The following is a 25,082-nucleotide window of genomic DNA, read 5'->3' as shown; positions in this document are numbered from 1 at the left end:
CCTCCCTCCCTCCTTCTTTCTCTCCCTCCCTCCCTCCTTCTTTCTCTCCCTCCTCCTTCTTTCTCTCCCTCCTCCTTCTTTCTCTCCCTCCCTCCCTCCCTCCTTCTTTCTCTCCCTCCCTCTCTCCCTCCCTCCTTCTTCTCTCCCTCCCTCCTTCTTTCTCTCCCTCCCTCCCTCCTTCTTTCTCTCCCTCCCTCCCTCCTTCTTTCTCTCCCTCCTCCCTCCTTCTTCCTCTTTCCCCCCTCCCTCTTCCTTCCTCTTTCCCCCCTCCCTCTTCCTTCCTCTTTCCTCCCTCCCTCTTTCCTCCCTCTTTCCTCCCTCCCTCTTTCCTCCCTCCCTCTTTCCTCCTTCTTTCCTTCCTCCCTCTTTCCTCCCTCTTTCCTTCCTCCCTCTTTCCTTCCTCCCTCTTTCCTCCCTCCCTCTTTCCTCCCTCCCTCTTTCCTCCCTCCCTCTTTCCTCCCTCTTTCCTCCCTCCCTCTTTCCTCCCTCTTCTTCCTCCCTCATCTATCCTCCTCATCTATCCCTCATCTCCTCCCTCATCTATCCTCCCTCATCTATCCTCCCTCATCTATCCTCCCTCATCTATCCTCCCTCATCTATCCTCCCTCATCTATCCTCCCTCATCTATCCTCCCTCATCTATCCTCCCTCATCTATCCTCCCTCATCTATCCTCCCTCATCTATCCTCCCTCATCTATCCTCCCTCATCTATCCTCCCTCCTCTATCCTCCCTCCTCTATCCTCCCTCCTCTTTCCTCTCCCTCCCTCTTTCCTCTCCCTCCCTCTTTCCTCTCCCTCCCTCTTTCCTCTCCCTCCCTCTTTCCTCTCCCTCCCTCTTTCCTCTCCCTCCCTCTTTCCTCTCCCTCCCTCTTTCCTCTCCCTCCCTCTTTCCTCTCCCTCCCTCTTTCCTCTCCCTCCCTCTTTCCTCTCCCTCCCTCTTTCCTCTCCCTCCCTCTTTCCTCTCCCTCCCTCTTTCCTCTCCCTCCCTCTTTCCTCTCCCTCCCTCTTTCCTCTCCCTCCCTCTTTCCTCTCCCTCCCTCTTTCCTCTCCCTCCCTCTTTCCTCTCCCTCCCTCTTTCCTCTCCCTCCCTCTTTCCTCTCCCTCCCTCTTTCCTCTCCCTCCCTCTTTCCTCTCCCTCCCTCTTTCCTCTCCCTCCCTCTTTCCTGACTCCTCCGTCCTCTCCCTCCCTCTTTCCTCCCTCCATCCTCTTCTTTCCTCCCTCCTTCTTCCTCTTCTTTCCTCCCTCCTTCTTCCTCTTCTTTCCTCCCTCCTTCTTCCTCTTCTTTCCTCCCTCCTTCTTCCTCTTCTTTCCTCCCTCCTTCTTCCTCTTCTTTCCTCCCTCCTTCTTCCTCTTCTTTCCTCCCTCCTTCTTCCTCTTCTTTCCTCCCTCCTTCTTCCTCTTCTTTCCTCCCTCCTTCTTCCTCTTCTTTCCTCCCTCCTTCTTCCTCTTCTTTCCTCCCTCCTTCTGTCCTCCCTCCTCCTTCCTCTGTCCTCCCTCCTCTTTCCTCTTTCCTCCCTCCTCCTTCCTCTTTCCTCCCTCCCTCCCTCCTCCTTCCTCTTTCCTCCCTCTTTCCTCCCTCTTTCTTTCCTCCCTCTTTCTTTCCTCCCTCCCTCATCTTTCCTCCCTCATCTTTCCTCCCTCATCTTTCCTCCCTCTATCTTTCCTCCCTCCCTCTTTCCTCCCTCTATCTTTCCTCCCTCATCTTTCCTCCCTCATCTTTCCTCCCTCTATCTTTCCTCCCTCCCTCTTTCCTCCCTCTATCTTTCCTCCCTCCCTCTTTCCTCCCTCCCTCTTTCCTCCCTCCCTCTTTCCTCTCCCTCCCTCTTTCCTCTCCCTCCCTCTTTCCTGACTCCTCCGTCCTCTCCCTCCCTCTTTCCTCCCTCCATCCTCTTCTTTCCTCCCTCCTTCTTCCTCTTCTTTCCTCCCTCCTTCTTCCTCTTCTTTCCTCCCACCTTCTTCCTCTTCTTTCCTCCCTCCTTCTGTCCTCCCTCCTCCTTCCTCTGTCCTCCCTCCTTCTTCCTCTTCTTTCTTCCCTCCTTCTTTCTTCCCTCCTTCTTTCCTCCCTCCTCCTTTCCTCCCTCCTCCTTTCCTCCCTCCTCCTTTCCTCCTTCCTCTGTCCTCCTTCCTCTGTCCTCCCTCCTCCTTCCTCTGTCCTCCCTCCTCTTTCCTCTGACTTCCCTCCTCTTTCCTCTGACTTCCCTCCTCTTTCCTCTGACTTCCCTCCTCTTTCCTCTGACTTCCCTCCTCTTTCCTCTGACTTCCCTCCTCTTTCCTCTGTCCTCTCTCCTCTTTCCTCTGTCCTCTGTCCTCTCTCCTCTGTCCTCTGTCCTCTCTCCTCTTTCCTCTGTCCTCTCTCCTCTTTCCTCTGTCCTCTCTCCTCTCTCCTCTTTCCTCTGTCCTCTCTCCTCTTTCCTCTGTCCTCTCTCCTCTTTCCTCTGTCCTCTCTCCTCTTTCCTCTCCCTCCCTCTTTCCTCTCCCTCCCTCTTTCCTGACTCCTCCGTCCTCTCCCTCCCTCTTTCCTCCCTCCATCCTCTTCTTTCCTCCCTCCTTCTTCATCTTCTTCCCTCCCTCCTTCTTCCTCTTCTTTCCTCCCTCCTTCTTCCTCTTCTTTCCTCCCTCTTTCTTTCCTCCCTCTTTCTTTGCTCCCTCTTTCTTTGCTCCCTCTTTCTTTGCTCCCTCTTTCTTTGCTCCCTCTTTCTTTGCTCCCTCTTTCTTTGCTCCCTCTTTCTTTGCTCCCTCTTTCTTTGCTCCCTCTTTCTTTGCTCCCTCTTTCTTTGCTCCCTCTTTCTTTGCTCCCTCTTTCTTTGCTCCCTCTTTCTTTGCTCCCTCTTTCTTTGCTCCCTCTTTCTTTGCTCCCTCTTTCTTTGCTCCCTCTTTCTTTCCTCCCTCTTTCTTTCCTCCCTCTTTCTTTCCTCCCTCTTTCTTTCCTCCCTCTTTCTTTCCTCCCTCTTTCTTTCCTCCCTCTTTCTTTCCTCCCTCTTTCTTTCCTCCCTCTTTCTTTCCTCCCTCTTTCTTTCCTCCCTCTTTCTTTCCTCCCTCTTTCTTTCCTCCCTCTTTCTTTCCTCCCTCTTTCTTTCCTCCCTCTTTCTTTCCTCCCTCTTTCTTTCCTCCCTCTTTCTTTCCTCCCTCTTTCTTTCCTCCCTCTTTCTTTCCTCCCTCTTTCTTTCCTCCCTCTTTCTTTCCTCCCTCTTTCTTTCCTCCCTCTTTCTTTCCTCCCTCTTTCTTTCCTCCCTCTTTCTTTCCTCCCTCTTTCTTTCCTCCCTCTTTCTTTCCTCCCTCTTTCTTTCCTCCCTCTTTCTTTCCTCCCTCTTTCTTTCCTCCCTCTTTCTTTCCTCCCTCTTTCTTTCCTCCCTCTTTCTTTCCTCCCTCTTTCTTTCCTCCCTCTTTCTTTCCTCCCTCTTTCCTCCCTCCCTCTTTCTTTCCTCCCTCCCTCTTTCTTTCCTCCCTCTTTCTTTCCTCCCTCTTTCTTTCCTCCCTCTTTCTTCCCTCTTTCCTCCCTCCCTCTTTCCTCTCCCTCCCTCTTTCCTCTCCCTCCCTCTTTCCTCTCCCTCCCTCTTTCCTCTCCCTCCCTCTTTCCTCTCCCTCCCTCTTTCCTCTCCCTCCCTCTTTCCTCTCCCTCCCTCTTTCCTCTCCCTCCCTCTTTCCTCTCCCTCCCTCTTTCCTCTCCCTCCCTCTTTCCTCTCCCTCCCTCTTTCCTCTCCCTCCCTCTTTCCTCTCCCTCCCTCTTTCCTCTCCCTCCCTCTTTCCTGACTCCTCCGTCCTCTCCCTCCCTCTTTCCTGACTCCTCCGTCCTCTTCTTTCCTCCCTCCTTCTTCCTCTTCTTTCTTCCCTCCTTCTTCCTCTTCTTTCCTCCCTCCTTCTTCCTCTTCTTTCCTCCCTCCTTCTTCCTCTTCTTTCTTCCCTCCTTCTGTCCTCCCTCCTCCTTCCTCTGTCCTCCCTCCTCCTTCCTCTGTCCTCTTTCCTCTTTCCTCCCTCTTTCTTTCCTCAGTCTTTCTTTCCTCAGTCTTTCTTTCCTCAGTCTTTCTTTCCTCAGTCTTTCTTTCCTCAGTCTTTCTTTCCTCAGTCTTTCTTTCCTCAGTCTTTCTTTCCTCAGTCTTTCTTTCCTCAGTCTTTCTTTCCTCAGTCTTTCTTTCCTCAGTCTTTCTTTCCTCAGTCTTTCTTTCCTCAGTCTTTCTTTCCTCAGTCTTTCTTTCCTCAGTCTTTCTTTCCTCAGTCTTTCTTTCCTCCCTCTTTCTTTCCTCCCTCTTTCTTTCCTCCCTCTTTCTTTCCTCCCTCTTTCTTTCCTCCCTCTTTCTTTCCTCCCTCTTTCTTTCCTCCCTCCTCCTTCCTCTGTCCTCCCTCCTCCTTCCTCTTCTTTCTTCCCTCCTTCTTTCCTCCCTCCTCCTTTCCTCCCTCCTCCTTTCCTCCCTCCTCCTTTCCTCCCCCCTCCTTTCCTCCCTCCTCCTTTCCTCCCTCTGTCCTCTCTCCTCTTTCCTCTGTCCTCTCTCCTCTTTCCTCTGTCCTCTCTCCTCTTTCCTCTGTCCTCTCTCCTCTTTCCTCTGTCCTCTCTCCTCTTTCCTCTGTCCTCTCTCCTCTTTCCTCCGTCCTCCTTTATCTTTCCTCCCTCTTCCTCCTTCCTCCTCCTTCCTCCCTCTTTCCTCCCTCCTTCTTTTTCTTCCTCCCTCTTTCTTCCCTCCTTCTTTTTCTTCCTCCCTCTTTCCTCCCTCCTTCTTTTTCTTCCTCCCTCCATCTTTTTCTTCCTCCCTCTTTCCTCCTTCTTCCTCTTCCTCGACCCCCACACACACAGTGACAGGAAGGTCCTTATCTGACACTGCACTGAGCAGCCAATCAGGACTAGATGTGACTGGGACAATAGCTGTGCCGTTGAGTTCTACACTGGTTAGTAATGAGGCGAGACTCCTCCTCTTCCAAACCAGACAGCTTGCTATGCACTGTTAATAACAATCCGTGCAGTTCCTCTTTCCTGCTTGGGGTGTCGCGCTCTGGTGCTTCTAGCACACCCAGCTGATGCAACAAACTTCTGGGATGCAGACCCAAGTATGCTAGAAGCGCCAGAGCAAACCGAGGAACTGCATGTGTTGTGACAGGTGCAGGGTGCTAGAATGAAAGCTATTAATAGATGGTATCTGGGTACAGCGGTGGTTTTGGGAAGCAATTGGGTGCCCATAACCGTCATCTGTAATCAGATTATTACAACGCTCACAACACAAGTCTTCCAAGAACAGACCATAAATGAAAGTGCTTCACTCTGTGTGTAGAAACAGTACACACAACAGGCTTCATCGTACGGCTCCTCTGAGAGACATTCACAGAGCTTGTATCCGTTTTAGTTGTTTAATAATTGCCGCAAATGGTTGTGATCTTTAATGGTCCTCTTGTAGACGCTGCTCTCCTCAGTAGGTTATACCGAGCCACGTACTGCAATTCTGGTGACTTATTTTGGACTTTTTCAACTTCTTTGGCCTAAAATCATTCTAATATGCCCTAAAGGGCAGGTGACTGCCATCAGGATCTGTCCATCCGATGTCCCTCTGAAATGGTGGAAGGTGTAGTCAGGCAACGATAGCGCAACGGCAGCGTGTATCGCCCCAAAAGCATCCTGGCTATCACCGACGCTCGTTACCGTGCTGGAGAGGATTGTAGACCTGACTGTTGTATCAATTCTAAGGCAGCCAAAGTTTTGTCTTTCTGTGATACTGATGGTGTCTGTAACCGATGTCAGGCCACCTCAAGGTTTATATAATGGAGCAGAGCCATGTGCAAACCATATAATGCTTCGTGTATGTGTGTATGTATGTATATGTATGTGTATATATATATATATATATATATATATATATATATTATAGGAGCGATTCGTATCGCCGCCTATATATCTTTTGGGTTCCTGACCGTGCAATTCATTTGTTGCTCCTTTCGGGCGTGAAACCACCTGTCTAATTGTCAGCTTAGACCCCCATCAAACCCCCCCCCGAGACTTGGACACCACAAGGCCTCTGATGGTGTCCTGCGGTATCTGGCACATTGGCCCCAGATCCTGTAAGTCCTGTGAGGTGCGGCCTCCATGGTTCGCACTTGGTTTCCCAGCACATCCCGCAGATGCTCCGTCAGATTGAGAACTGGGGAATTCGGAGGCGGAGTCATCGCCTCGATCTTTGTTACGTTCCTGAGCAATGTCTGCAGTGTGGTCGGGCGCATTGTCCTGCTGGATGAGGCCACCTGTGCCATCCTTTAATGCTGCCACCATGAAGGGCTGTAGTTGGTCTGTAACAATGTTTAGGCAGCTGGTACATGTCAAACGAACATCCACAAGAATGGCAGGACCCAAGGTTGCCCATTGCCCAGAGCATCATGCTGCCTTCATCCCATAGCACCTCCTGGTGCCATCTCTTCCCTGGGTACACAATACACAGGTACCCGGCCAAGTGGACAATGCTGCTTTCTTTTTTATTTTTTACTGATTATATTAATGAGGTGTAATATGTTTTTTATTTTGCTCACTGCGGCAGTGTCACAGGATTAGTAAAGCCCAGAACCGGCATAAGGAACCTGTTACTGGTAGAAAAACATCATCTTGCGCTGAGTAAGGAGGGGGGGGGGGGGAGGGGGGTAGAGCTTGGCCTCTCCCAATGTCCCATTCATTAAGCAGCTTTGATGTCCTCCCTCTTGTGAACTAAATCTGGATGCTGAGTAATAAGTGTCAGGTCTCTTGCACGTTGGCTGTGGCACGCTGCTTGCGAAACCATTTTTAAATGTCCCCTTCTCCCCACAGATGGGTCCAATAAAAATCAGCTTCCAGGGCCGCACCTGCAAGCAAAACAAAGTCCTCGCCGGAGGCCTGCGCAGGGTTTATTCCGGGGGGCTGGAATGCTACTAGGTCGAGAAGACACAAACATTTAATTTTGCTATTTTTATAGCTTTATTTAGCGATTTTATTGAAGCCATTCGTTAGCGTTATATTCAGTCCTGTGGAGCCGATGGCGCCACCATTAATCCAGAAGACAGATGGACGTCATTTAATGATTTGTATGTATAATATTGGTTGTTTGTGGAGCTTTGCTGCACCCCCATTATGTATGTACAATGGACTGGTCACCTGTAGACACTGATGGGCGACGAGACAGGTGGGCAGATTGGAAGAGATCCAGCTGACGTCTGAGCAGGTTGGCTGGGTCTCTTCTTGGCTTTATTAAGAGACCAGTTTTATCTTTAGTTATGAATATGTAGTTCACAAGGGGGAGGGGCTCTGACAACCCCTGTGCCTGTAAAGTGGTGGTAGGATATTAATGCAGCCTTACGGGGTTGCTCTATCTGCTGGATCATGAGAAATGCCATCATGAGGGTAAGCAATGGTGTAGACTTGCTATTCACAAAATCTGTGCCTTAGGTTGATTCATACAAGAGATCAGGACCAGTGATTTCACAGCTACGCCGTTTCAGCTTTTTGACCTGCGTTGGATTCTGTCAGCACACTGGGAGACATTTGGATACCGAGGGGGCGGAAGTAATACATCTAATTAGCGCTGCAGTGTTGGGGTAACGCTCATCTTCCCGCCATGGTGATCGGGACCTCCCCCCCCCCCCCCCCCCAACCCCGATGAACTGTCAGTAGTGCTGCAGATGCTGTATTGCAGAGAAGCATGACCAGCAGTGATTAGTTATATCCTGGAGGTCTCCATCGTACTGGCTGCTATGGGGAAGTTGCTGTAACCAGGGAAGCACCTTTTATTGAAGTTAAATTGCTACTTTGAAGGCAGCAGGGCCCCTTATCGTATAATATAATCTAGTATTTGTCCAGCAATGGAATAGATTTAGTTGCTGTATAACTTGACTTATTTTAATTTGAGCAGGATCCTCCCGTAAGGATGGTTCTCGCTGCGAGGGGTCCAATTCCCCGGAAAATATGTTTGCGTTATTAGAATAATTCCATTGCTAATGAGGACCTTTTACAAGACAAGTGACAGAACTGGTTTCAACGGATTTATTATATTTTTCCAAAGGACTTGTGCAATAAGGAATAATAAAGGATTTTTGTTGTTCCCACTCCCATAAAATACAGAAAAAACATTTTCATGTTTATTGGGAGCGAGGACCCAAATTTCCATCAGCCGCCTCTGTAATGAGAGACTGGTTTCTTCTCTGAGAACACATGTAATGAAATGTGACCTTTTTTTAGTGTCGTTAAAGTGATTTATATTTCTTCAGCCAACAGGGTCCTGTGTCCCCCGCAGCTCTGCCGACTGAATGATCAGTTATAGACTGTGGGGGTCCAAGGTCCTAGACCTAGTCTCCCATATACAGAGTCAGGAGCACACAGATATACAGGTGTCACATATCACATTACTCAGCACAGTCTGCTATATACAGACTCAGGTGCACACAGATATACAGGTGTCACATATCACATTACTCAGCGCAGTCTCCCATATACAGACTCAGGAGCACACAGATATACAGGTGTCACATATCACATTACTCAGCACAGTCTCCCATATACAGACTCGGGAGCACACAGATATACAGGTGTCACATATCACATTACTCAGCACAGTCTCCTATATACAGACTCAGGAGAACACAGATATACAGGTGTCACATATCACATTACTCAGCACAGTCTCCCATATACAGACTCGGGAGCACACAGATATACAGGTGTCACATATCACATTACTCAGGGCAGTCTCCCATATACAGACTCAGGAGCACACAGATATACAGGTGTCACATATCACATTACTCAGCACTGTCTCCCATATACAGACTCAGGTGCACACAGATATACAGGTATCACATATCACATTACTCAGCGCAGTCTCCATATACAGACTCAGGAGCACACAGATATACAGGTGTCACATATCACATTACTCAGCGCAGTCTCCTATATACAGACTCAGGAGCACATAGATATACAGGTGTCACATATCACATTACTCAGCGCAATCTCCTATATACAGACTCAGGAGCACACAGATATACAGGTGTCACATATCACATTACTCAGCACAGTCTCCTATATACAGACTCAGGAGCACACAGATATACAGGTGTCACATTACTCAGCACAGTCTCCTATATACAGACTCAGGAGCACACAGATATACAGGTGTCACATATCACATTACTCAGCGCAATCTCCTATATACAGACTCAGGAGCACACAGATATACAGGTGTCACATATCACATTACTCAGCACAGTCTCCTATATACAGACTCAGGAGCACACAGATATACAGGTGTCACATATCACATTACTCAGCACAGTCTCCCATATACAGACTCAGGAGCACACAGATATACAGGTGTCACATATCACATTACTCAGCGCAGTCTCCCATATACAGACTCAGGAGCACACAGATATACAGGTGTCACATATCACATTACTCAGCACTGTCTCCCATATACAGACTCAGGAGCACACAGATATACAGGTGTCACATATCACATTACTCAGCGCAGTCTCCTATATACAGACTCAGGAGCACACAGATATACAGGTGTCACCTATCACATTACTCAGCGCAGTCTCCTATATACAGACTCAGGAGCACACAGATATACAGGTGTCACATATCACATTACTCAGCACAGTCTCCTATATACAGACTCAGGAGCACACAGATATACAGGTGTCACATATCACATTACTCAGCGCAGTCTCCTATATACAGACTCAGGAGCACACAGATATACAGGTGTCACATTACTCAGCACAGTCTCCTATATACAGACTCAGGAGCACACAGATATACAGGTGTCACATATCACATTACTCAGCACAGTCTCCTATATACAGACTCAGGAGCACACATATATACAGGTGTCACATATCACATTACTCAGCGCAGTCTCCTATATACAGAGTCAGGAGCACACAGATATACAGGTGTCACATATCACATTACTCAGCACTGTCTCCCATATACAGACTCAGGTGCACACAGATATACAGGTGTCACATATCACATTACTCAGCGCAGTCTCCATATACAGACTCAGGAGCACACAGATATACAGGTGTCTCATATCACATTACTCAGCGCAGTCTCCTATATACAGACTCAGGAGCACACAGATATACAGGTGTCACCTATCACATTACTCAGCGCAGTTTCCTATATACAGACTCAGGAGCACACAGATATACAGGTGTCACATATCACATTACTCAGCACAGTCTCCTATATACAGACTCAGGAGCACACAGATATACAGGTGTCACCTATCACATTACTCAGCGCAGTCTCCTATATACAGACTCAGGAGCACACAGATATACAGGTGTCACATATCACATTACTCAGCGCAGTCTCCCATATACAGACTCAGGAGCACACAGATATACAGGTGTCACATATCACATTACTCAGCGCAGTCTCCCATATACAGACTCAGGAGCACACAGATATTCAGGTGTCACATTACTCAGCACAGTCTCCTATATACAGACTCGGGAGCACACAGATATACAGGTGTCACATATCACATTACTCAGCGCAGTCTCCTATATACAGACTCAGGAGCACACAGATATACAGGTGTCACATTACTCAGCACAGTCTCCTATATACAGACTCAGGAGCACACAGATATACAGGTGTCACATTACTCAGCACAGTCTCCTATATACAGACTCAGGAGCACACAGATATACAGGTGTCACATATCACATTACTCAGCACAGTCTCCTATATACAGACTCAGGAGCACACATATATACAGGTGTCACATATCACATTACTCAGCGCAGTCTCCTATATATAGACTCAGGAGCACACAGGTATACAGGTGTCACATATCACATTACTCAGCACAGTCTCCTATATACAGACTCAGGAGCACACATATATACAGGTGTCACATATCACATTACTCAGCGCAGTCTCCTATATATAGACTCAGGAGCACACAGATATACAGGTGTCACATATCACATTACTCAGCGCAGTCTCCTGTATACAGACTCAGGAGCACACAGATATACAGGTGTCACATATCACATTTCTCAGCGCAGTCTCCCATATACAGACTCAGGAGCACACAGATATACAGGTGTCACATATCACATTACTCAGCACAGTCTCCATATACAGACTCAGGAGCACACAGATATACAGGTGTCACATATCACATTACTCAGCACAGTCTCCATATACAGACTCAGGAGCACACAGATATACAGGTGTCACATATCACATTACTCAGCACAGTCTCCATATACAGACTCAGGAGCACACAGGTATACAGGTGTCACATATCACATTACTCAGCGCAGTCTCCTGTATACAGACTCAGGAGCACACAGATATACAGGTGTCACATATCACATTTCTCAGCGCAGTCTCCCATATACAGACTCAGGAGCACACAGATATACAGGTGTCACATATCACATTACTCAGCACAGTCTCCATATACAGACTCAGGAGCACACAGATATACAGGTGTCACATATCACATTACTCAGCACAGTCTCCATATACAGACTCAGGAGCACACAGATATACAGGTGTCACATATCACATTACTCAGCACAGTCTCCATATACAGACTCAGGAGCACACAGATATACAGGTATCACATATCACATTACTCAGCACAGTCTCCTATATACAGACTCAGGAGCACACAGATATACAGGTGTCACATATCACATTACTCAGCGCAGTCTCCTATATACAGAGTCAGGAGCACACAGATATACAGGTGTCACATATCCCATTACTCAGCGCAGTCTCCCATATACAGACTCAGGAGCACACAGATATACAGGTGTCACATATCACATTACTCAGCACAGTCTCCTATATACAGACTCAGGAGCACACAGATATACAGGTGTCACATATCACATTACTCAGCGCAGTCTCCTATATACAGACTCAGGAGCACACAGATATACAGGTGTCACATATCACATTACTCAGCGCAGTCTCCTATATACAGACTCAGGAGCACACAGATATACAGGTGTCACATATCACATTACTCAGCGCAGTCTCCTATATACAGACTGAGGAGCACACAGATATACAGGTGTCACATTACTCAGCACAGTCTCCTATATACAGACTCAGGAGCACACAGATATACAGGTGTCACATATCACATTACTCAGCACAGTCTCCTATATACAGACTCAGGAGCACACAGATATACAGGTGTCACATATCACATTACTCAGCGCAGTCTCCCATATACAGACTCAGGAGCACACAGATATACAGGTGTCACATATCACATTACTCAGCGCAGTCTCCATATACAGACTCAGGAGCACACAGATATACAGGTGTCACATATCACATTACTCAGCACAGTCTCCCATATACAGAGTCAGGAGCACACAGATATACAGGTGTCACATATCACATTACTCAGCGCAGTCTCCCATATACAGACTCAGGAGCACACAGATATACAGGTGTCACATATCACATTACTCAGCGCAGTCTCCCATATACAGACTCAGGAGCACACAGATATACAGGTGTCACATATCACATTACTCAGCGCAGTCTCCCATATACAGACTCAGGAGCACACAGATATACAGGTGTCACATATCACATTACTCAGCACAGTCTCCCATATACAGGCTCAGGAGCACACAGATATACAGGTGTCACATATCACATTACTCAGCGCTGTCTCCCATATACAGACTCAGGAGCACACAGATATACAGGTGTCACATATCACATTACTCAGCGCAGTCTCCCGAATACAGGCTCAGGAGCACACACATATACAGGTGTCACATATCGCATTACTCAGCGCAGTCTCCCATATACAGGCTCAGGAGCACACACATATACAGGTGTGACATATCGCATTACTCAGCGCAGTCTCCCATATACAGAGTCAGGAGCACACAGATATACAGGTTTCACATATCGCATTACTCAGCGCAGTCACCCATATTCAGACTCAGGAGTACACAGATATACAGGTGTCACATATCACATTACTCAGCGCAGTCTCCCGAATACAGACTCAGGAGCACACAGATATACAGGTATCACATATCACATTACTCAGGGCAGTCTCCCATATACAGACTCAGGAGCACACAGATATACAGGTGTCACATATCACATTACTCAGGGCAGTCTCCTATATACAGACTCAGGAGCACACAGATATACAGGTGTCACATATCACATTACTCAGCGCAGTCTCCTATATACAGACTCAGGAGCACACAGATATACAGGTGTCACATATCACATTACTCAGGGCAGTCTCCCATATACAGACTCAGGAGCACACAGATATACAGGTGTCACATATCACATTACTCAGGGCAGTCTCCTATATACAGACTCAGGAGCACACAGATATACAGGTGTCACATATCACATTACTCAGCGCAGTCTCCTATATACAGACTCAGGAGCACACAGATATACAGGTGTCACATATCACATTACTCAGCGCAGTCCCCCATATACAGAGTCAGGAGCACACAGATATACAGGTGTCACCTATCACCTTACTCAGCGCAGTCTCCCATATACAGACTCAGGAGCACACAGATATACAGGTGTCACATATCACATTACTCAGCACAGTCTCCCATATACAGACTCAGGAGCACACAGATATACAGGTATCACATATCACATTACTCAGCACAGTCTCCTATATACAGACTCAGGAGCACACAGATATACAGGTGTCACATATCACATTACTCAGCGCAGTCTCCCATATACAGAGTCAGGAGCACACAGATATACAGGTGTCACATATCCCATTACTCAGCGCAGTCTCCCATATACAGACTCAGGAGCACACAGATATACAGGTGTCACATATCACATTACTCAGCACAGTCTCCTATATACAGACTCAGGAGCACACAGATATACAGGTGTCACATATCACATTACTCAGCGCAGTCTCCTATATACAGACTCAGGAGCACATAGATATACAGGTGTCACATATCACATTACTCAGCGCAGTCTCCTATATACAGACTCAGGAGCACACAGATATACAGGTGTCACATATCACATTACTCAGCGCAGTCTCCTATATACAGACTCAGGAGCACACAGATATACAGGTGTCACATTACTCAGCACAGTCTCCTATATACAGACTCAGGAGCACACAGATATACAGGTGTCACATATCACATTACTCAGCGCAGTCTCCTATATACAGACTGAGGAGCACACAGATATACAGGTGTCACATATCACATTACTCAGCACAGTCTCCTATATACAGACTCAGGAGCACACAGATATACAGGTGTCACATATCACATTACTCAGCGCAGTCTCCCATATACAGACTCAGGAGCACACAGATATACAGGTGTCACATATCACATTACTCAGCGCAGTCTCCATATACAGACTCAGGAGCACACAGATATACAGGTGTCACATATCACATTACTCAGCACAGTCTCCCATATACAGAGTCAGGAGCACACAGATATACAGGTGTCACATATCACATTACTCAGCGCAGTCTCCCATATACAGACTCAGGAGCACACAGATATACAGGTGTCACATATCACATTACTCAGCGCAGTCTCCCATATACAGACTCAGGAGCACACAGATATACAGGTGTCACATATCACATTACTCAGCGCAGTCTCCTATATACAGACTCAGGAGCACACAGATATACAGGTGTCACATATCACATTACTCAGCGCAGTCTCCTATATACAGACTCAGGAGCACACAGATATACAGGTGTCACATTACTCAGCACAGTCTCCTATATACAGACTCAGGAGCACACAGATATACAGGTGTCACATATCACATTACTCAGCGCAGTCTCCTATATACAGACTGAGGAGCACACAGATATACAGGTGTCACATATCACATTACTCAGCACAGTCTCCTATATACAGACTCAGGAGCACACAGATATACAGGTGTCACATATCACATTACTCAGCGCAGTCTCCCATATACAGACTCAGGAGCACACAGATATACAGGTGTCACATATCACATTACTCAGCGCAGTCTCCATATACAGACTCAGGAGCACACAGATATACAGGTGTCACATATCACATTACTCAGCACAGTCTCCCATATACAGAGTCAGGAGCACACAGATATACAGGTGTCACATATCACATTACTCAGCGCAGTCTCCCATATACAGACTCAGGAGCACACAGATATACAGGTGTCACATATCACATTACTCAGCGCAGTCTCCCATATACAGACTCAGGAGCACACAGATATACAGGTGTCACATATCACATTACTCAGCGCAGTCTCCCATATACAGACTCAGGAGCACACAGATATACAGGTGTCACATATCACATTACTCAGCACAGTCTCCCATATACAGGCTCAGGAGCACACAGATATACAGGTGTCACATATCACATTACTCAGCGCTGTCTCCCATATACAGACTCAGGAGCACACAGATATACAGGTGTCACATATCACATTACTCAGCGCAGTCTCCCGAATACAGGCTCAGGAGCACACACATATACAGGTGTCACATATCGCATTACTCAGCGCAGTCTCCCATATACAGAGTCAGGAGCACACAGATATACAGGTGTCACATATCGCATTACTCAGCGCAGTCTCCCATATACAGACTCAGGAGTACACAGATATACAGGTTTCACATATCGCATTACTCAGCGCAGTCTCCCATATTCAGACTCAGGAGTACACAGATATACAGGTGTCACATATCGCATTACTCAGCGCAGTCTCCCGAATACAGACTCAGGAGCACACAGATATACAGGTATCACATATCACATTACTCAGGGCAGTCTCCCATATACAGACTCAGGAGCACACAGATATACAGGTGTCACATATCACATTACTCAGGGCAGTCTCCTATATACAGACTCAGGAGCACACAGATATACAGGTGTCACATATCACATTACTCAGCGCAGTCTCCTATATACAGACTCAGGAGCACACAGATATACAGGTGTCACATATCACATTACTCAGGGCAGTCTCCCATATACAGACTCAGGAGCACACAGATATACAGGTGTCACATATCACATTACTCAGGGCAGTCTCCTATATACAGACTCAGGAGCACACAGATATACAGGTGTCACATATCACATTACTCAGCGCAGTCTCCTATATACAGACTCAGGAGCACACAGATATACAGGTGTCACATATCACATTACTCAGCGCAGTCTCCTATATACAGAGTCAGGAGCACACAGATATACAGGTGTCACATATCACATTACTCAGCACAGTCTCCTATATACAGACTCAGGAGCACACAGATATACAGGTGTCACATATCACATTACTCAGCGCAGTCTCCTATATACAGACTCAGGAGCACACAGATATACAGGTGTCACCTATCACCTTACTCAGCGCAGTCTCCCATATACAGACTCAGGAGCACACAGATATACAGGTGTCACATATCACATTACTCAGCACAGTCTCCCATATACAGACTCAGGAGCACACAGATATACAGGTGTCACATATCACATTACTCAGCACAGTCTCCTATATACAGACTCAGGAGCACACAGATATACAGGTGTCACATATCACATTACTCAGCGCAGTCTGCTGGTGCATCCTTGTCGCATCGCATTGCGACTTAGATGCATTTTTGGTAAAAAAAGACGCCTGGTGCTGGCAGAGTATCTCGGGACCTGGCAGCTGACACCCGGGAAGTCTCACTGCGTGGAGTATTGAGGCTAGATGTATGAGGACACATCAGACACACCTTGGGCCCAACAAATGTTATATAAGCCTGCACGTGGCCGGCAGGAGGTCCTGCTATAGCTCTTGCTGGGAATAATATGACATTTCCATGAAACATTACGTTCGGTTTATTTTAGAAATAAGATGATCTCCTTGTCGCTGATTACAGGAGGTAATTGCGCTGTGATTGTTTTCCTTCTCCCTGCGTACTATATACAAGACTGCCTGGATGTACTGACACACGGAGCCGGTATCACGCATTCCTTCGTCCCTTTGATGAAATGATGAGCTTGTAGCTGAATTCCTCGCAGTAATCGTATATACTTTCCTTCATTTGTGCTGTTTGTATTGTTCAGTAATTAGGTCTGATTGCACATGATTGCTGCCCTGTGCGGCGCGGCTCTCCGGAGGAATGGCTAATCCCTGTGCGCTATGGGGTTCATGCCTGCATGCTGCGCAGCTCTCCTGCCGTGGTGGTAGATGGCGCCAGTGAGCGCTGTTACAGCAGCCACCGTTTCCCCATGGTTTGTCTGGTTTTATACTTTGTCAACATTTAACTCCTTCCCTCCCTTATACCTCTTTTACATCGGAGCTTATACCCGGGTTATTGCAGGGTTAACCCGGGCAGCTCCTTGGTGTAAAAGGGGTGAGAGTTGGATCGCCGGGTCGAGTGACCCGACAATCCAACCTAGGTAACTTGCAGGGTTTAACACGGGAGTAACCCGTGAAACCCTGCTGTGTGAACGTCGCACTCCGATGACCCGGAGCGTGCCGCATGCCGACCGATTGGTCCGGCTTCAGTGGTGCTTGGAGATGACGTCGCGTCCGAGTGTCCACTTCAACGCCGGAAAAGCCGAGTTTAAGCAGACCCGACTCCGGTGTGAACGGCGCCGACTCGGGAATGTCCTGGGTCGGCGCCGGCTAACTTCCGACTAAGATCAGGATTGGAAACCTGTTCCAACTCTGGGTCAGACCCGGAATTTAGGTGTAAAAGGGGTACAAGTGTTGCTTTTCACCTGCCGTAGAGTATTTCCCTGCGTTTTCTCTGACGAGTCTGGTTCCGAGAGCCAGGTGGTATCAGACGCACAGGGACTATCGAATACGATTGCGTTACCACAGTGTTAATGCCATTCCCTCTTAGATATAGATATCTCCCCCCTGCCATGCTGTACCTAGTAGTGCACCATACCCCGTGTCTCGGCAGGAGGAGACACTGTTAGCAGCAGTGACAGCGCACGCTCAGAGTGACGGCAGCCTCGTCGCTGATGCCTCGGAGTATCGCCGCGAAGCTCGTCAGCGCACATTCTGGCCAGTGACGGTACTGCCTGCATCGGAAGTTGTCCTGCGCTCCTCGATGGAGCGCAAGGCAGAACTTGCGATGTGGACGGACGCTTCGTGCTGCCGTTTTGGAGTGGCACATCGCAGCCATCACATTGAATTATATCTCTGACCCCTTAATATGGACAGATTCCAGTGGTGAATTACCACTTCCATTTACTTCCCTGGCCTGGCGGAGTTCTGTTTTATTTTTAGTCTTTTGTTGCAATATTTATTGCAAATTCATTTCAATTGGAACTTTTATTTTTGATCCGTGTAACAAAGCTTTATGTGACCCTCCATTGTGCAGGCATTTTGCCGGGTTCTAGATCTATTGTGCCCGATATTTCCGCTGTATTACAAATGAGATGGGTAGATTTCCCTCTTTCGTATATCTGCCCGTCCTCTGTGCAGCCTTCGGGCACCAGGAACATCCCTGGGATACAGCCTTCTGTGATGGACCACTAGTGGCTGGTATGTGTACTGCATACATGCTCCGTGGTGAGTATTAAATTAATGGAGCCCCCGTGTTACCACTGGACAATCAAATAACTCATTTGGCGTATATAGTTACGATGGGCGCTAAAGACCCCAGTTGAGACCCTCACTTCTACACTAGCTGTTTCGATTGAGTCTTCAGTGACTCTTATGGATCGGCTTCTTGCCGCCTGGCGAGCTGTGATCACGTGGAAATTACGGAGAAATCGCCACATGTTTGGCTCTGCCAAATGCCAAGAGGGTAGCCATGACTCTGAAGCACATTCTCTCTATGCCCCTTGTTTCCTACTGACTGCCCACATCCGAGAGACGTGGCAGAGCTGACAATACCCTCCGGTGCCGGGCTGAATTCTCACATACTGCAATCGGATATCCTCTTTAATCTGCGACTGTTTATTTTTAACTCTGGGAATAAACAGGATTAAAGTAGTTATGTCTCTTAATGAGAGGAAGATGGCTTCAGTCATCGGAAACCCCACATAGTCATCCAGACGAAAGCCGTCCAGAAGTTGTTCCCCGTTATTCAAGTCTTTGCCCTCCCTCTCCTGTTTCTCTCTAATAGAAACCAACATCTTGTATAATTGAAAACAAAAATACAAGAATCTTTTGTTTCATTACCACCAACAAAAGCCTTGTACTGTTCCAGATGATTTATTTTATTTAGTGTCTTGGATTCTGTTCTGCTGGTAAATAGTTATTTTATCACGGGGGTCCTAATGGCTTTGGCGGTTTGGCACGTGGACCTGGAACCACTTTTACCCCGGTCACTGTATTTGCATTTTGTTTTGATCAAAAGCTCAACATTTCCATGGAGAGATTTTACAGTTTAGTTCTGTTGCGTTTGCCAAATGGATGGCGCACTGCCCCCGCGCACGGACCGGCTCCTAAGTTCTTCCTGTTTATTTGTCGCTTTTTATGGCCCTGTTTTTCTAATACAATGAGAACCTTGTTGAGGGTTGAAAGGGTCACGCTGCATATTGGTAATCATTTCTCGTTAATGTGCACATTATTCAATAATAATAATAGTATAGATTTGACCTTTTGCTTCATGTAAAGGTGTGTTTGACACAAGCATCTTGCTACATCAAGTTGACAACAGTCTCAAATCTCTACTCTGTAATGCTGAGAACCCTGCTCCTTCCACTATAGAACTGTCTGTGACTTCCTGCTTCCACCATTCCCCTCCTCACATCATGTCACTGCCCCTGTCACATGTAGCCCTGTCCTCACTCACACATCACTCATCTGCTGATATACTTTGTGCTGCTGGGGGACCCTGCACCTCCCACTATATAACTCTCAGTCTATGGCTTCCTGCTGCCACCATTCCCCTCCTCACCTCCTGTCACATGCAGCCCTGTCCTCGCACATTACTCATCTCCTGATATACTCTGTAATGCTGAGAACACTGCTCCTTCCACTATAGAACTGTCTGTGACTTCCTGCTTCCACCATTCCCCTCATCACATCATGTCACTGCCCCTGTCACATGTAGGCCTGTCCTCACTGACACATCACTTGTCTCCTGATATACTCTGTGCTGCTGGGCACCTGCTCCTCCCACTATATAACTCTGTCTATGGCTTCCTGCTGCGTGCATTCCCCTCCTCACATCATGTCACTGTCACATGCAGCCCTGTCCTTATTGACACATCACTCATTTCCTGATATACTCTGTGCTGCTGGCTGACCCTGCTCCTCCCACTATATAACTCTCAGTCTGTGGCTTCCTGCTGCCTCCATTCCCCTCCTCACATCCTGTCACATGCAGCCCTGTCCTCACTGACACATCACTTATCTCCTGATATACTCTGTGCTGCTGGGGACCCTGCTCCTCCCGCTATATAACTCTCAGTCTGTGGCTTCCTGATACCTCCATTCCCCTCCTCACGTCCTGTCATAGTGGACTAGCATGTAGGATGGGTAGTGAAGGATTTATTGTGCATGATCCAACAGTGCACTTTTGTGTGCAATATTCTAGGATTATCATAGTATTTATTCTAGCACCCTGCACCTGTTACAACCCGTGCAGTTCCTCCTTCCTGTCTGGGTTGTCGCTCTCTGCTCTGGTACTTCTAGCACACTTGGCTAATGCAACAAACGGCTTAGATGCTGACCAGCGTGTGCTAGAAGCAGTAGAGCAGATGGCGACACCCCAGGCAGTAAAGAGGAACTGCACGGGTTGTGAGAGTGCTGGTATGACCACTATTATCAGTTGAGATAAGGTGAATAATTAGGGTCAGGAGTGTCCATCATTGGGATGGCAGTAAGGTGTACATTTGTTGGCCTTGGGATTAGTCTGCTCTGCACCGCGCAGGTTACAGCATGCGCACGCCTTGCCTCTGCCAGAGGAAATACCGGAGAACCTCTGAGAAGAGTCTGCAGGTCTGGCAGATTGAGTACATTGCCGCACCATTGTCTCCAGGAGCTGTCGTCCAACACACAGCACAAGAGTAAAGGCACACATCCACTAGACGACAGGCAAGACTGCACGATTACGACAGTGTAATCGTGCAGTGGTTTGTCTGTCTGTGATGTGCCTACACTGAGCGAGCTGTCGTTCAGTGTAGGCTCATCAATCACCTGCAAACATGATGAACCTGAAGATATCGTCAGGTTGTACAACATATTTGTACGATGATAGATGTCTAAACGACCAGCAATCTGAAAACTATTTTCAAACGATTGAACGATATTGTAATCGTTCAATCGCTCAGTTTAATAATCTAGTGGATGTGTGCCTTTAGGCCTATAATATCTCACGGGACCACAAAGAACCTGTGGTGACATCTGAAGATCTCTTAAACTGGATAATATCTGCTTTCAGGAGACCACCCTCAGGCAAACCTTGAAGTGTAGTCTGAATGGGCAGATACCAAAATTGCTGTTCATGTAAGGTTTGGTAGAGGCCACCTGGAATGGCACAGAAGACTGCTGGGAGAATGGACTCCACACAGATGAGCATAGGCTATAGAACGTTTTGGACTTCGCAAGAAAGGGTAATGCTTTGAAAAGACGGGCACTACCTTCCAGCAGAAGTACCCCAACCCTGCCGGTTATCGTGGTGGTGGCGATGTCCTGGTCCGGACTGTTGCCATCTTTGATGGACTGTACCAGGGTTATCCATCTGTGCTAAAGCATAAACGATGGGGGGAAGGGTCTTGCAGCAAGACAATGACTGTAAACACAGGTCGGTCTATACCAAGTGGTTGGATCAGAATTAATGTTGTACTGTGGGATTATATCCCTTGAATGTGACCTTAAATGTGTTCAGGTTCTCATAGCTTTCTAAAGGGTTCACAAACTTTCTGAGACCTCTGTGTAAATAGAAATTTCATATTGTAACTTTGATGTAGCGGGGTGCAAACATGTTGTATGACCAGTGTGATGTACATGTAATGTAAGACCAATAGGTAGTAGATGTAGCTGGCGTGTAGATATGTTGTGTGACCAGTGTGTAGTACAGGGAGGGCTGGGGTGTGCATGTGTTGTATGACCAGTGTGTAGTACAGGGAGGGCTGGGGTGTGCATGTGTTGTATGACCAGTGTGTAGTACAGGGAGGGCTGGGGTGTGCATGTGTTGTATGACCAGTGTGTAGTACAGGGATGGGCTGGGTGTGCATGTGTTGTACAGTATGACCAGTGTGTAGTACAGGGATGGGCTGGGTGTGCATGTGTTGTACAGTATGACCAGTGTGTAGTACAGAGGTGGGCTGGGTGTGCATGTGTTGTACAGTATGACCAGTGTGTAGTACAGAGGTGGGCTGGGTGTGCATGTGTTGTACAGTATGACCAGTGTGTAGTACAGGGATGGGCTGGGTGTGCATGTGTTGTACAGTATGACCAGTGTGTAGTACAGAGGTGGGCTGGGTGTGCATGTGTTGTACAGTATGACCAGTGTGTAGTACAGAGGTGGGCTGGGTGTGCATGTGTTGTACAGTATGACCAGTGTGTAGTACAGGGGTGGTTGGGGTGTGCATGTGTTGTACAGTATAACCAGTGTGTAGTACAGGGGCGGTTGGGGTGTGCATGTGTTGTACAGTATGACCAGTGTGTAGTACAGGGATGGGCTGGGTGTGCATGTGTTGTACAGTATGACCAGTGTGTAGTACAGAGGTGGGCTGGGTGTGCATGTGTTGTACAGTATGACCAGTGTGTAGTACAGGGGCGGCTGGGTGTGCATGTGTTGTACAGTATGACCAGTGTGTAGTACAGGGGTGGTTGGGGTGTGCATGTGTTGTACAGTATAACCAGTGTGTAGTACAGGGGCGGTTGGGGTGTGCATGTGTTGTACAGTATGACCAGTGTGTAGTACAGAGGTGGGCTGGGTGTGCATGTGTTGTACAGTATGACCAGTGTGTAGTACAGGGGTGGTTGGGGTGTGCATGTGTTGTACAGTATGACCAGTGTGTAGTACAGGGGTGGGCTGGGGTGTGCATGTGTTGTACAGTATAACCAGTGTGTAGTACAGGGGTGGGCTGGGGTGTTCATGTGTTGTACAGTATAACCAGTGTGTAGTACAGGGGTGGTTGGGGTGTGCATGTGTTGTACAGTATGACCAGTGTGTAGTACAGGGATGGGCTGGGTGTGCATGTGTTGTACAGTATAACCAGTGTGTAGTACAGAGGTGGGCTGGGGTGTGCATGTGTTGTACAGTATAACCAGTGTGTAGTACAGGGGTGGGCTGGGGTGTGCATGTGTTGTACAGTATAACCAGTGTGTAGTACAGAGGTGGGCTGGGGTGTGCATGTGTTGTACAGTATGACCAGTGTGTAGTACAGGGGTGGGCTGGGTGTGCATGTGTTGTACAGTATAACCAGTGTGTAGTACAGAGGTGGGCTGGGGTGTGCATGTGTTGTACAGTATAACCAGTGTGTAGTACAGGGGCGGCTGGGGTGTGCATGTGTTGTACAGTATGACCAGTGTGTAGTACAGGGGCGGCTGGGGTGTGCATATGTTGTACAGTATGACCAGTGTGTAGTACAGGGGTGGGCTGGGGTGTGCATGTGTTGTACAGTATGACCAGTGTGTAGTACAGGGATGGGCTGGGTGTGCATGTGTTGTACAGTATAACCAGTGTGTAGTACAGGGGCGGCTGGGTGTGCATGTGTTGTACAGTATGACCAGTGTGTAGTACAGGGGCGGCTGGGTGTGCATGTGTTGTACAGTATAACCAGTGTGTAGTACAGAGGTGGGCTGGGGTGTGCATGTGTTGTACAGTATGACCAGTGTGTAGTACAGGGGTGGTTGGGGTGTGCTTGTGTTGTACAGTATAACCAGTGTGTAGTACAGGGGTGGTTGGGGTGTGCATGTGTTGTACAGTATAACCAGTGTGTAGTACAGGGGTGGTTGGGGTGTGCATGTGTTGTACAGTATAACCAGTGTGTAGTACAGGGGTGGTTGGGGTGTGCATGTGTTGTACAGTATGACCAGTGTGTAGTACAGAGGTGGGCTGGGTGTGCATGTGTTGTACAGTATGACTAGTGTGTAGTACAGAGGCGGCTGGGGTCTGCATATGTTGTACAGTATGACCAGTGTGTAGTACAGAGGCAGCTGGGTGTGCATGTGTTGTACAGTATGACCAGTGTGTAGTACAGGGGTGGGCTGGGTGTGCATGTGTTGTACAGTATGACCAGTGTGTAGTACAGGGGTGGTTGGGGTGTGCATATGTTGTACAGTATGACCAGTGTGTAGTACAGGGGCGGCTGGGTGTGCATGTGTTGTACAGTATGACCAGTGTGTAGTACAGGGGCGGCTGGGGTGTGCATGTGTTGTACAGTATAACCAGTGTGTAGTACAGGGGCGGCTGGGGTGTGCATGTGTTGTACAGTATGACCAGTGTGTAGTACAGGGGCGGCTGGGTGTGCATGTGTTGTACAGTATAACCAGTGTGTAGTACAGAGGTGGGCTGGGTGTGCATGTGTTGTACAGTATAACCAGTGTGTAGTACAGGGGTGGTTGGGGTGTGCATGTGTTGTACAGTATAACCAGTGTGTAGTACAGGGGCGGCTGGGGTGTGCATGTGTTGTACAGTATGACCAGTGTGTAGTACAGGGGTGGGCTGGGTGTGCATGTGTTGTACAGTATAACCAGTGTGTAGTACAGGGGCGGCTGGGGTGTGCATGTGTTGTACAGTATAACCAGTGTGTAGTACAGGGGTGGTTGGGGTGTGCATGTGTTGTACAGTATGACCAGTGTGTAGTACAGGGATGGGCTGGGTGTGCATATGTTGTACAGTATGACCAGTGTGTAGTACAGGGATGGGCTGGGTGTGCATATGTTGTACAGTATGACCAGTGTGTAGTACAGGGGCGGCTGGGGTGTGCATGTGTTGTACAGTATGACCAGTGTGTAGTACAGGGGTGGGCTGGGTGTGCATGTGTTGTACAGTATAACCAGTGTGTAGTACAGGGGCGGCTGGGGTGTGCATGTGTTGTACAGTATAACCAGTGTGTAGTACAGGGGCGGCTGGGGTGTGCATGTGTTGTACAGTATAACCAGTGTGTAGTACAGGGGTGGTTG

The 25,082-nt window shown here is 47.9% G+C and overlaps 1 protein-coding gene and 1 pseudogene across 1 annotated transcript in view; one reads left to right on the top strand and one right to left on the bottom strand.

The window, feature by feature from the left end:
• The window catches only part of EXOC6B (exocyst complex component 6B), a 161,602-nt gene that overhangs the window by 28,869 nt on the left and 107,651 nt on the right, over positions 1-25,082 (top strand). The gene's annotated exons all lie outside the window — the stretch shown is intronic.
• On the bottom strand, positions 1,400-19,132 carry LOC148473349 (uncharacterized; annotated as a pseudogene).

This window comes from Taudactylus pleione, unplaced genomic scaffold, assembly GCF_031769625.1.
Source record: "Taudactylus pleione unplaced genomic scaffold, aTauple2 ptg000930l, whole genome shotgun sequence".
Lineage (NCBI taxonomy): Eukaryota > Metazoa > Chordata > Amphibia > Anura > Myobatrachidae > Taudactylus > Taudactylus pleione.
This window is presented reverse-complemented; position numbering and strand designations above follow the sequence as displayed.